The following is a 14,710-nucleotide window of genomic DNA, read 5'->3' as shown; positions in this document are numbered from 1 at the left end:
AATATCAATATCAATCAAGTAGGACGTAGGGTTTTACCTCCATCAAGAGGGCCGAACCTGGGTAAAACATCGTGTCCCTTGTCTCCTGTTACCATCCGCCTAGACGCACAGTTCGGGACCCCCTACCCGAGATCCGCCGGTTTTGACACCGACATTGGTGCTTTCATTGAGAGTTCCTCTGTGTCGTCACCGATAGGCTTGATGGCCTCTTCAATCAACAACGACACAGTCCCGGGCGAGACTTTTCTTCCCGGACAGATCTTCGTATTCGGCGGCTTCGCACTGCGGGCCAATTCACTTGGCCATCTGGAGAAGATCGAAAGCTACGCCCCTGGCTGTCAGGTCAGGTTTGGAAGCCTAAACTTCACGGCCGATATCCGCAGAGACTTGATCTTCGATGGATCCGAGCCGCAGCCGAGCGTGCCACACTGTCACGATGGGCACGACCTAACTCTGCCGCCGGACAGTACCTTGGAGGCCGCACACGAGTCCGCTCCGACCCATAGTCCGGAGCCGATCGCGCATATCGAGGACGGGTGGCTAGACACCGCCTCGGGAGCTGCAACTTCCATGGCGATGGAGCCGATCACTGACCTCGTCCCTTATAAAGCTCATGACTCCGAGGTGCCGGACTCCCCGCCGGACTCCGAACCTCCAGCGCCCCTGCCAATCGAATCCGATTGGGCACCGATCATGGAGTTCACCGCTGCGGACATCTTTCAGCACTCACCCTTCGGCGACATCTTAAATTCGCTAAAGCATCTCTCGCTATCCGGAGAGCCCTGGCTGGACTATGGCCAGGATGGTTGGGACACGGACAACGAAGAAATTCACAGCCCACCAACCACCCACTTTGTAGCCACTGTCGACGATCTAACCGACGTACTAGACTACGACTCCGAAGACATCGACGGTATGGACGACAATGCCGGAGACGATCAAGAACCAGCGCCTACAGGACACTGGAAGACCACCTCGTCATACGACATATACATGGTGGACACCCCAAAAGATGGGGACGGCGAAGAAGCAGCGGAGGCAGATTCCTTAAAGAAACAGCCCAAGCGCCGACGTCAGCGGCACCGCTCTAAATCCCGCCACAGCAAGAATGGAGATTCCAGCACAGGAGATAACAACACCCCAGAAAGTGCCGAAGACAACCCCCTCCAGCAAGATTCAGCGCAGGAGGATGGAGAAGCAAGCCCTCACGAGAGAGCGGCAGATGAAGAGGTCGAGGATGATAATTACATACCTCCCTCCGGAGACGAGGCAAGCCTCGACGACGACGAATTCGTCGTGCCCGAGGATCCCGTCGATCAAGAGCGTTTTAGACGCAGGCTAATAGCCACAGCAAATAGTCTAAAGAAAAAGCAGCAACAGCTTCAAGCTGATCAAGACCTGCTGGCCGACAGATGGACCGAGGTCCTCGCGGCCGAAGAGTATGAACTCGAACGCCCCTCCAAAAGCTACCCAAAACGCAAGTTGCTCCCCCGACTAGAGGAGGAAGCATACAAACCTTCATCACCAGCGCACAATACGGCAGACCGACCACCTCGTGGCCGCGACAGAGAGGCATGTAAGCCCTCCACCAAAACCGTACCCCGGCACCGCTCAAAAAGTACGAAGCCACGGGGGAACGCGCCGGACTTGCGGGACATATTGGAGGACAAGGCAAGACAATCCAGATCTATCTATGGATTTCGTGGGCGCCCCAAGACCCACGACGAATACCGTCGCACCGGATACAACAACTCCGGCCGGGCCGAACAAAGCAGACAATGCTCTTTTGAGCTACGTCGTGATATTGCTCAATACAGAGGCACCGCACACCCACTATGCTTCACTGATGAAGTAATGGATCATCAAATCCCTGAAGGGTTTAAACCCGTCAACATCGAATCCTACGATGGCACAACAGACCCGCGGTTTGGATTGAGGATTATCTCCTTCATATCCATATGGCCCGCGGCGACGATCTTCACGCCATCAAATATCTCCCGCTCAAGCTTAAAGGACCGGCTCGGCATTGGCTCAACAGCCTGCCCGCAGAGTCAATTGGGTGTTTGGAGGACCTGGAAGCCGCATTCCTCGACAACTTCCAGGGCACATATGTGCGACCACCGGACGCAGATGACCTAAGCCACATAATCCAGCAGCCAGACGAATCGGCCAGACAATTCTGGACACGGTTCTTAACAAAGAAAAATCAAATCGTCGACTGTCTGGATGCAGAGGCCCTTGGTGCCTTCAAACATAACATCCGCGACGAGTGGCTGGCCCGGCACCTAGGACAGGAAAAGCCGAAATCTATGGCAGCCCTCACATCACTCATGACCCGCTTCTGCGCGGGAGAGGATAGCTGGCTAGCTCACAGCAACAACCTCAGTAAAAATGCTGGCAGTCCGGACAGCAAGGACCGCAATGGCAGGTCGCGTCGAAACAAAAACAAACGCCGCATTAACGGCGACAGCAATGAGGATACGGCAGTCAACGCCGGATTCCGAGGCTCCAAACCCGGTCAACGGAAGAAGCCATTTAAAAGAACCACTCCGGGCCCGTCCAATTTGGACCGAATACTCGACCGCTCTTGCCAAATATATGGCACCCCCGAAAAGCCAGCTAACCACACCAACAGAGATTGTTGGGTATTCAAGCAGGCAGGCAAATTAATCGCCGAAAACAGTGACAAGGGGCTACACAGCGATGACGAGGAAGAGACCCGGCCGCCGAACAACAGAGGACAGAAGGGCTTCCCCCCTCAAGTTCGGACGGTAAACATGATATACGCAACGCATATACCCAAGAGGGAGCGGAAGCATGCACTAAGGGACGTATACGCGATGGAGCCAGTCGCCCCAAAGTTCAACCCATGGTTCTCTTGCCCGATCACTTTCGATCGAAGAGACCATCCGACCAGTATCCGCCATGGCGGATTCGCCGCATTGGTTTTAGACCCAATCGTCGATGGATTTCACCTCAGGAGAGTCCTGATGGACGGCGGCAGTAGCCTGAACCTGCTTTATCAGGATATAGTGCGCAAGATGGGCATAGACCCTTCGAGAACTAAACCTACAAAGACAACCTTCAAGGGCGTCATACCAGGTGTTGAGGCCAATTGTACAGGCTCCGTCACACTGGAAGTGGTCTTCGGATCCCCGGATAATTTCCGAAGCGAGGAATTAATCTTCGACATAGTCCCGTTCCGCAGTGGCTATCACGCTCTGCTCGGACGAACCGCGTTCGCAAAGTTCAACGCGGTGCCGCATTATGCCTACCTCAAGCTCAAGATGCCAGGCCCTCGTGGAGTCATCACGGTCAACGGAAATACGGAACGCTCCCTCCGAACAGAGGAACATACAGCGGCTCTCGCGGCAGAAGTACAGAGCAGCCTTCAAAGGCAATTTTCGAGTCCGGGCATTAAATGACCGGACACGGCCAAACACGCCCGGACCAACATCAACCAAGACCACCTGGCACGTTCCGAGCACGCGTAGCAATGCGGCCCCAACCCCAGCCCTCGCATGATCGCAAGACAAACTCTCCGCGTACATCATTACGCTATGGAGATACCATGGGCATAGGGGGAGGGACACGACCACAACAGGCCCAGAGTGTGGTTCGACCACGCCAGGGGCTCCCAAGTGTGTCGCCTTTTTCTTTTTTATTTTTCTTCCTTTTTACACAGGACTCGGTCCGGCGGCGAACCTGCCGAACTCATGATACAACAGCCAGGGAGGGACAAAGGCTGTGACGAACACTCAGGTGGTCTCCATTACGAGCATTAAATTTGTTAAATATACAATTCCGCAGCCTACCCCTGGAGGGAGGCACATTTCATTAGTCCAATCCCTTGCTTACCGCACCATTTGTATCATTCTGCACTCATAGCAGGATTTCTTGAATAAATAATGCAGCATTTTTTGCCAATAATTGCATTACTTTTATATTTATGTTCATTTATGACATGTTGCATCCGTATATTTTGGTACGGCCGAATACACCAGGGGCTTATGTTCCCCGCATTATGGTGTGATAAGTCCGCACACTTTCACAAGTGCGGCACCCCGAACTTATAGCATTATATGAATCGGCTCCGAATCATGTCTTGGGTCAATAGTTGGGTTTGCCCGGCTCCCATGTTTGGCACCTTACGTTCCGTTCTGTCGGCTAAGGTAGCACTGGGAGAACCACTGCGATTGCGCCCTAGTTGAGCCGGGTTAATGCCTCAGTGGAGAAAGCTAAAACTGACTGTCATGATAAGGTGAGAGACTGGTCGCTGTTCGAGAGGTCTTTTTGAGTCCCTAAAGAATTATGCCGCTTCGAGCGAAGAACCGGATAATGTCCGGCCAAGGCGTGGATAGCGCCCCGAACTCGGTCTTCCGAATACTAGGGGCTTCGCCGAAATTTAAAATTATAGAATTCTATGGCTAAGTGAGAGTGTTCAAGCATTATAAGTCCGGTTGCCTTGTTCGTTTTGTTGAGCGCCTCCCTAGATGGACCCAAAAATAGGAACAAGAGTGCTCAAGTTTATCCCGAACACCCCAGCACTCGTGGCGTGGGGGCTAAAGTCGACGACTTGCCATCTCTCAGATTTAATAAACGGCCGCACAGAAGGTAATATTTTAAATTAATAAGCGTTGCTTAGCGCATATGAACAAAGTTTTCAGCGCACAGGATAACACATTGCGAATTTACTCAATAATTACATCCCTGGGGCACTCATCCGCAATCTTGCGGGCACCCTTCAGGACAGTCTTATAGTACATCTTGGGCGTACGATACTCCTTGCCCGCTGGTGGCGCGTCAATGATTAGCTTCTCCGCATCCAGCTTGCCCCAATGCACCTTTGCGCGGGCAAGGGCCCGACGAGCACCTTCAATACAGGCGGAGCGCTTGATAACCTCCAACCAGGGGCACGCATCCACCAATCGCCGCATGAGGCCGAAGTAGCTCCCAGGCATGGCCTCTCCAGGCCACAGCCGGACTATGAGGCCCTTCATGGCCTGCTCGGCTACCTTGTGGAGCTCGACCAGCTGCTTCAGCTGGTCGCTAGGGGGCACCGGATGGCCGGCCTCAGTGTATTGAGACCAGAAGACCTTCTCCGTTGAGCTCCCCTCCTCGGCTCGGTAAAATGCGGCGGCATCGGACACGCTGCGAAGCATATCTGCAAACGCCCCTGGAGAGCTCCGAATTCGGGTAAGTAACACGTAATTTACATTCACATGCTTGCTTTGCATGAAAAATGCCTTACCCGCCGCTATCTTCTTCACCGACTCAATCTCCTGAAGGGACTTATGGGCCTCGGCCTTGGCGGCTTTGGCACTTTCGAGAGCCGAGGCAAGCTCGGACTCTCGAGTCTTTGAGTCACGCTCCAAACTCTCATGCTTTTCCATGAGAGCCTGGAGCTCTTGCCGAACTTCCGCCACCCGCGCCTCCTGCTTTTCTTGCTCTGCCCGTTCCGCAGCCGCATTGCTTTCGCCCGCGGACATGGCCTCCTTCAGGGTTGCCACCTCGTTCGTGGCCCCTGCAGTACCCACGTTATCCTTGTTATTTTTTGTCACAACCTAAATCCTTTTCTGTAAGGTACAAATTCAAAGTGGTATTACTCACCTTCTTTGTCCTCGAGCTGCTTCTTGGCACGACCGAGCTCTTGCTCGGACCGCTCGAGCTTCTGCTTCAAAGCACCGACCTCCGCAGTCAGTACGGCAGAGGTCAGCAGCGCAGCCTGCAACCCATATTGACATAATTTTTTAGCAACCCTGCGTATATCTTTTTTAGATCCTCAGTTCGGCTTTTCTTTCTGAACACCGAATCGAGCATCAGGGGCTACTGTCTATGCGGTATTACATTGCATATTTTTAACTTCTTACCTCAAAGCCTGATAGAAGGCTACTGCAGGCCTCGGTCAGCCCGCTCTTGGCGAGCTGTACCTTCTGAATCACCGCACTCATAATAGTGCGGTGTTCTTCCTCGATGGAAGCGCCTTGGAGCGCCCCCAACAAATTGTCCGGCACCTCCGGTTGGACGGAGGCCGCCGGCGTCACGGTCTTGCCCTTCTTGTGAAGGGGCCGCCGGCCGGACTCCGGAACCACTGCGGGTTCCGATGTGGAGTCCGGCGCAAAGTCCGGGAAGCCGCCTTGTGGCGCCTCCGGAGCCTCCCCCTGATGGGTCCCTTCTTGGGATCCCACCTTGGTGTCCTCGGCATCGCGAGGGGTGGAGGCGGTTGGGATGGAATCTACATCCGACGGAGCCAACGACCCGCTCGATGAAGCGGGGAGATCGTCATCGACCGGACTACAGGCAGCATGCGGCATTAGAATGACACTATGTGACACAAAAGAGAAATTGTAAATCATTCAGGAATCCAGATACTTACGATCTTGCCGGAGGTCTGGCCCTGGAGGGCCATTCTTCGTCGCCAACGTTGACGTTGGCGGAGCTGTCCGGGGGAATAGTCCTTCCCCTCTTGGACCCTTCGGCCTCCCCTGTGGGGGGAAGCCTTCCTCTTCCTCTCTCCCTCCTCTAGGAGAGAGTCCTCTTTCTCCTCCTCGTTTTCGGGGGAGGGGTCCGCCTCGGAATCGTTGGACACCTGAAAACGGGAACTCTTTCGAGTACCCGTGGCCTCCTTCTTGGCCTTCTTCTCCGGCACCACGTGCGGTGCCAGAACCAGCAGCCCTGCTAGACGGGCGTCTACTGGGTTTTCTGGCATAGGAGCCGGGTAGATGATCTGCTCCGCCTTCCTCATTCAGTCCTGTCAAAGGAAAAGGGGAAATTGAAACCCGCATAGAGTCAAACTATGAATAGCAAGTGTCCCGTAAAGGGGTAGAATCACTTACCTCGTCAGCTTGGCGCTGCGAGCGAAATCCGCGATCTTCGGTGGCGGATGCGGGGGCTTCGGCGCCCTTGAAGAGCACTTTCCAGGCGTCTTCGTACCTAGTGTCGAAGAGCCTGCTCAAGGTCTGATGTTGTGCCGGATTGACCTCCCACAATTTAAATGCCCGTTCTTGGCACGGGAGAATCCGGCGGATGAGCATGACCTAGACCACATTGACAAGCTTGAGCTTCTTGTTCACCAGCCTCTGGATACAGGCTTGGAGTCCGATCAGCTCCTCCGAATTACCCCAGGTCAGGCCGCTCTCCTTCCAAGAGGAGAGCCGCCTGGGGATCCCAGATCTAAATTCGGGGGCCGCAACCCATCTAGGGTCACGCGGCTCGGTGATGTAGAACCACCCCGATTGCCATCCCTTGATGGTTTCCACGAAGGCACCCTCGAGCCAGACGACGTTGGGTATCTTACCCAACATGGCGCCTCCGCACTCCGCCTGAGTGCCCTTCACCACCTTTGGCTTGACATTGAAGGTCTTGAGCCACAAGCCAAAGTGAGGCTAGATGCAGAGGAAGGCCTCGCACACGACGATAAACGCCGAGATGTTGAGGATGAAGTTTGGCGCCAGATCGTGGAAATCCAGGCCGTAATAGTACATGAGCCCCCGGACAAAGGGATGCAATGGGAAGCCCAGTCCGCGGAGGAAGTGGGGAAGGAATACGACCCTCTCATGGGGCCTGGGGGTGGGGATGAGCTGCCCCTCGTCGAGCAGCCAGTGCGTGATGTCGCCGGACAGATATCCGGCACTGCGCAGTCTTTCGATATGCCCCTCCGTAACGGAGGAGGTCATACACTTGCCTCCCGCTCCAGACATGACTGGGGAAGGTTGAGACGAGATGTGCGGGCTTGGGCGCTGGAGCTCGAGTGCGCGGAGATGGATAAGCAAAGGAGGAAGAAGGCGTAGGTGAAAGGGTGGATCCTAATCCCCTTATATATGGGCGGACGAAGTCTATGCGTCCCCCACTAGCCTGGTAAAACTCGCTTATCTCCCAAGCGCCACCATCAATGGCGCGGTTGGGTTACCCACGTCCGTATTGATGAGAATCCCGGAATAAGGGGGAACACGATCTCTGCTTCGACAAGACGTGCCAAGGAAACCGCTTCGCTAAATGCGCTGAGGCGGTAAAGTAAAAAAACAATTCAAGTAAGGGCTTGGTAGTGGTGTGACGTCATGCCGCAAAAACTTCAGCAGATTGAACTTGTGTATATATTATTCTCTCTACGGTGGAATGTGGAATTTATTTTGCAGAGCCGGACACTATCCTGGTGTTCACAATCTTCTATGAATTATTCGGAGGAGGAACCCGCCTTGCAATGCCGAACAATATACGCGCCGGACTTATCGCCATTGAAGCCTGGTTCAGGGGCTACTGAGGGAGTCCTGGACTAGGGGGTGTCCGGATAGCCGGACTATCATCATTGGCCGAACTATCATCGGCCGGACTATCATCATCGACCGGACTCCAAGACTATGAAGATACAAGATTGAAGACTTCGTCCCATGTCTGGATGGGACTTTCCTTGGCGTGGAAGGCAAGCTTGGCGATACGGATATGTAGATCTCCTACCATTGTAACCGACTCTATGTAACCCTAGCCCTCTCCGGTGTCTATATAAACCGGATGGCTCTAGTCCATAGGACACAACAATAACCATTACAACAATCATACCATAGGCTAGCTTCTAGGGTTTAGCCTCCTTGATCTCGTGGTAGATCCACTCTTGTAATACCCACAATATCAATATCAATCAAGCAGGACGTAGGGTTTTACCTCCATCAAGAGGGCCCGAACCTGGGTAAAACATCGTGTCCCTTGTCTCCTGTTACCATCCGCCTAGACGCACAGTTCGGGACCCCCTACCCGAGATCCGCCGGTTTTGACACCGACAGTCGCCATCGTCCTCCTTGGGCGTATCCACCATGTATATGTTGTGTGACGAGGCGGAAGTCCAGCGCCCCATAGATTCTGAATCTTCTCTTGCTTTGTCGTCCATACCGTCGATGCCTTCGAAGTCGAAGTCAAGCACGTCGGTTAAATCATCAACTGTGGCTATGAAGTGGGTGGTGGGTGGGTAATGAATTTCTTCGTCGCCTGCTTCCCACTCGAGCCGGACATAGTTCGGCCCGGAATTTTCTGTCAAAGAGAGAGTTTTTAATGAGTTCAGCATGTCGCCAAAGGGCGAGTGCTGGAAGATGTCCGCAACGGTGAACTCCATTACCGGAGCCCTGTTGGGGAACATAGTAATTTCAAAAAAATTCCTACGCACACGCAAGACCATGGTGATGGCATAGCAATGAGAGGGGAGAGTGTTGTCCACGTACCCTCGTAGACCGTAAGCGGAAGCATTAGCACAACGCGGTTGATGTAGTCGTACGTCTTCACGATCCGATCGATCCAAGGACCGAACGTAGGGCACCTCCGAGTTCAGCACACGTTCAGCTCGATGACGATCTCCGGCTCCGATCCAGCAAAGCTTCAGGGATGAGTTCCGTCAGCACGACGGCGTGGTGACGATGATGATGTTCTACCGGCGCAGGGCTTCGCCTAAACTCCGCGACGATATGATCGAGGTGGAATATGGTGGAGGGGGGCACCGCACACGGCTAAGGAACGATCTGTAGATCAACTTGTGTGTCTATGGGGTGCCCCCCGCCCCCGTATATAAAGGAGCAAGGGGGGAGGCCGGCCGGCCCAAGGGGGGCGCGCTAGGAGGAGTCCTCCTCCTAGTAGGAGTAGGACTCCTCCTTTCCTACTCCTACTAGGAGGGGAAGGAAGGGGAGAGGGGGGAAGGAAAGAGGGGGGCGCCCCCCCTCCTAGTCCAATTTGGACCAGAGGGAGAGGGGGCGTTCGGCCCACCCTGGCCGCCCCTCTCTCTTCCCACCAAGGCCCATGTGGCCCATTAACTCTCCCGGGGGGTTCCGGTAACCCCTCCGGCACTCCGGTTTTCTCTGAAATCACCCGGAACACTTCCAGTGTCCGAATATAGTTGTCCAATATATCAATCTTTATGTCTCGACCATTTCGAGACTCTTCGTCATGTCCGTGATCACATCCGGGACTCCGAGCAAACTTCGGTTCATCAAAACTTATAAACTCATAATAAAACTGTCATCGTAATGTTAAGCGTGCGGACCCTACGGGTTCGAGAACTATGTAGACATGACCTAGAACCATTCTCGGTCAATAACCAATAGCGGAACCTGGATGCCCATATTGGTTCCTACATATTCTACGAAGATCTTTATCGATCAAACCGCATAACAACGTACGTTGTTCCCTTTGTCATCGGTATGTTACTTGCCCGAGATTCGATCGTCGGTATCCAATACCTAGTTCAATCTCGTTACCGGCAAGTCTCTTTACTCGTTACGTAATGCATCATTCCATAACCAACTCATTGGTCACATTGCTTGCAAGGCTTCTAGTGATGTACATTACCGAGAAGGCCCAGAGATACCTCTCCGACAATCAGAGTGACAAAACCTAATCTCGAAATACGCCAACTCAACATGTACCTTTGGAGACACCTGTAGTACTCCTTTATAATCACCCAGTTACGTTGTGACGTTTGGTAGTACCCAAAGTGTTCCTCCGGTAAACGGGAGTTGCATAATCCCATAGTTTCAGGAACATGTATAAGTCATGAAGAAAGCAATAGCAATATACTAAACGATCAAGTGCTAGGCTAACGGAATGGGTCATGTCAATCACATCATTCTCCTAATGATGTGATCCCATTAATCAAATGACAACACATGTCTATGGTTAGGAAACATAACCATCTTTGATTAATGAGCTAGTCAAGTAGAGGCATACTAGTGACTATATGTTTGTCTATGTATTCACACATGTATTATGTTTCCGGTTAATACAATTCTAGCATGAATAATAAACATTTATCATGATATGAGGAAATAAATAATAACTTTATTATTGCCTCTAGGGCATATTTCCTTCAGTCTCCCACTTGCACTAGAGTCAATAATCTAGATTACATAGTAATGATTCTAACACCCATGAAGTCTTGGTGCTGATCATGTTTTGCTCGTGAGAGAGGCTTAGTCAACGGGTCTGCAACATTCAGATCCGTATGTATCTTTCAAATCTCTATGTCTCCCACTTGGACTTGGTCCCGAATGGAATTGAAGCGTCTCTTGATGTGTTTGGTCCTCTTGTGAAATCCAGATTCCTTTGCCAAGGCAATTGCACCAATATTGTCACAGAAGATCTTCATTGGTCCCGATGCATTAGGTATGACACCTAGATCGGAAATGAACTCCTTCATCCAGACTCCTTCATTTGCTGCTTCCGAAGCAGCTATGTACTCCACTTCACATGTAGATCCCGCCACGACGCTTTGTTTAGAACTGCACCAACTTACAGCTCCACCGTTTAATAAAAATACGTATCGGGTTTGCGATTTAGAATCGTCCGGATCAGTGTCAAAGCTTGCATCAACGTAACCATTTACGACTAGCTCTTTGTCACCTCCATATACGAGAAACATATCCTTAGTCCTTTTCAGGTATTTCAGGATGTTCTTGACCGCTGTCCAGTGATCCATTCCTGGATTACTTTGGTACCTTCCTGCCAAGCTTATTGTTAAGCATACGTCAGGTCTGGTACACAGCATTGCATACATGATAGAGCCTATGGCTGAAGCATAGGGAACATCTTTCATTTTCTCTCTATCTTCTGCCGTGGTCGGGCATTGAGTTTGACTCAACTTCACACCTTGAAGCACGGGCAAGAACCCTTTCTTTGCCTGATCCATTTTAAACCTTTTCAAAATTTTATCAAGGTATGTGCTTTGTGAAAGTCCTATTAAGCGTCTTGATCTATCTCTATAGATCTTGATGCCCAATATGTAAACAGCTTCACCGAGGTCTTTCATTGAAAAACTTTTATTCAAGTATCCCTTTATGCTATCCAGAAATTCTATATCATTTCCAATTAATAATATGTCATCTACATATAATATCAGAAATGCTATAGAGCTCCCACTCACTTTCTTGTAAATACAGGCTTCTCCAAAAGTCTGTATAAAACCATATGCTTTGATCACACTATCAAAACGTTTATTCCAACTCCGAGATGCTTGCACCAGTCCATAAATGGATCGCTGGAGCTTGCACACTTTGTAAGCACCTTTTGGATCAACAAAACCTTTTGGTTGCATCATATACAGCTCTTCTTCCAGAAATCCATTCAAGAATGCAGTTTTAACATCCATTTGCCAAATTTCATAATCATGAAATGCAGCAATAGCTAACATGATTCGGACAGACTTAAGCATCGCTACGGGTGAGAAAGTCTCATCGTAGTCAACCCCTTGAACTTGTCGAAAACCTTTCGCAACAAGTCGAGCTTTATAGACAGTTATATTACCATCAGCGTCAGTCTTCTTCTTAAAGATCCATTTATTCTCAATGGCTTGCCGATCATCGGGCAAGTCAACCAAAGTCCATACTTTGTTCTCATACATGGATCCCATCTCAGATTTCATGGCTTCTAGCCATTTTGTGGAATGTGGGCTCATCATCGCTTCCTCATAGTTCGTAGGTTCATCATGGTCAAGTAACATGACTTCCAGAATAGGATTACCGTACCACTCTGGTGCGGATCTTACTCTGGTAGACCTACGAGGTTCAGCAGAAACTTGATCTGAAGTTTCATGATATATATCATTAGCTTCCTCACTAATTGGTGTAGTTGTCACGGGAACCGGTTCTTGTGATGAACTACTTTCCAATAAGGGAGCAGATACAGTTATCTCATCAAGTTCTACTTTCCTCCCACTCACTTCTTTCGAGAGAAACTCCTTCTCTAGAAAGGATCCGATTTTAGCAACGAAAATCTTGCCCTCAGATCTGTGATAGAAGGTGTACCCAATAGTCTCTTTTGGGTATCCTATGAAGACACATTTCTCCGATTTGGGTTCGAGCTTATCTGGTTGAAGTTTCTTCACATAAGCATTGCAGCCCCAAACTTTAAGAAACGACAACTTTGGTTTCTTGCCAAACCAGAGTTCATAAGGCGTCGTCTCAACAGACTTTGATGGTGCCCTATTTAACGTGAATGTGGCCATCTCGAAAGCATAACCCCAAAATGATAGCGGTAAATTAGTAAGAGACATCATAGATCGCACCATATCTAGTAAAGTACGATTATGACGTTCGGACACACCATTTCATTGTGGTGTTCCGGGTGGCATGAGTTGCGAAACTATTCCGCATTGTTTCAAGTGTAGACCAAACTCGTAACTCAAATATTCTCCTCCACGATCAGATCGTAGAAACTTTATTTTCTTGTTACGATGATTTTCCACTTCACTCTAAAGTTCTTTGAACTTTTCAAATGTTTCAGACTTGTGTTTCATTAAGTAGATATACCCATATCTGCTCAAATCATCTGTGAAGGTGAGGAAATAACGATACCCGCCGTGAGCCTCAACATTCATTGGACCACAAACATCAGTATGTATGATTTCCAACAAATCAGTTGCTCGCTCCATAGTTCCGGAGAACGGTGTTTTAGTCATCTTGCCCATGAGGCACGGTTCACAAGTACCAAGTGATTCATAATCAAGTGATTCTAAAAGCCCATCAGTATGGAGTTTCTTCATGCGCTTTACACCGATATGACCCAAACGGCAGTGCCACAAATAAGTTGCACTATCGTTATCAACTCTGCATCTTTTGGTTTCAACACTATGAATATGTGTATCACTACTATCGAGATTCAATAAAAATAGACCACTCTTCAAGGGTGCATGACCATAAAAGATATTACTCATATAAATAGAACAACCATTATTCTCTAATTTAAATGAATAACCGTCTCGCATCAAACAAGATCCAGATATAATGTTCATGCTCAACGCTGGCACCAAATAACAATTATTTAGGTCTAAAACTAATCCCGATGGTAGATGTAGAGGTAGCGTGCCGACCGCGATCACATCGACTTTGGAACCATTTCCCACGCGCATCGTCACCTCGTCCTTAGCCAATCTTCGCTTAATCCGTAGTCCCTGTTTCGAGTTGCAAATATTAGCAACAGAACCAGTATCAAATACCCAGGTGCTACTGCGAGCATTAGTAAGGTACACATCAATAACATGTATATCACATATACCTTTGTTCACTTTGCCATCCTTCTTATCCGCCAAATACTTGGGGCAGTTCCGCTTCCAATGTCCAGTCTGCTTGCAGTAGAAGCACTCAGTTTCAGGCTTAGGTAAAGCCTTGGGTTTATTCTCTTGAGCAGCAACTTGTTTGCTGTTCTTCTTGAAGTTCCCCTTCTTCTTCCCTTTTCCCTTTTTCTTGAAACTGGTGGTCTTGTTAACCATCAACACTTGATGCTCCTTCTTGATTTCTACCTCCGCGGCTTTTAGCATTGCGAAGAGCTCGGGAATAGTCTTGTTCATCCCTTGCATATTATAGTTCATCACAAAGCTCTTGTAGCTTGGTGGCAGTGATTGAAGAATTCTGTCAATGACACTATCATCAGGAAGATTAACTCCCAGTTGAATCAAGTCATTATTATACCCAGACATTTTGAGTATGTGTTCACTGACAGAACTATTCTCCTCCATCTTGCAGCTATAGAACTTATTGGAGACTTCATATCTCTCAATCCGGTCATTTGCTTGAAATATTAACTTCAACTCCTGGAACATCTCATATGCCCCATGACGTTCAAAACGTCATTGAAGACCCGGTTCTAAGCCGTAAAGCATGGCACACTGAACTATTGAGTAGTCATCAGCTTTGCTCTGCCAGACGTTCTTAACATCGTCAGTTGCATCAGCAGCAGGCCT

This window comes from Triticum dicoccoides, chromosome 2B, assembly GCF_002162155.2.
Source record: "Triticum dicoccoides isolate Atlit2015 ecotype Zavitan chromosome 2B, WEW_v2.0, whole genome shotgun sequence".
In the NCBI taxonomy this organism is placed as follows: Eukaryota; Viridiplantae; Streptophyta; class Magnoliopsida; order Poales; family Poaceae; genus Triticum; species Triticum dicoccoides.
The sequence above is the reverse complement of the archived record's forward strand: the minus strand, read 5'-3'. Positions refer to the sequence as shown.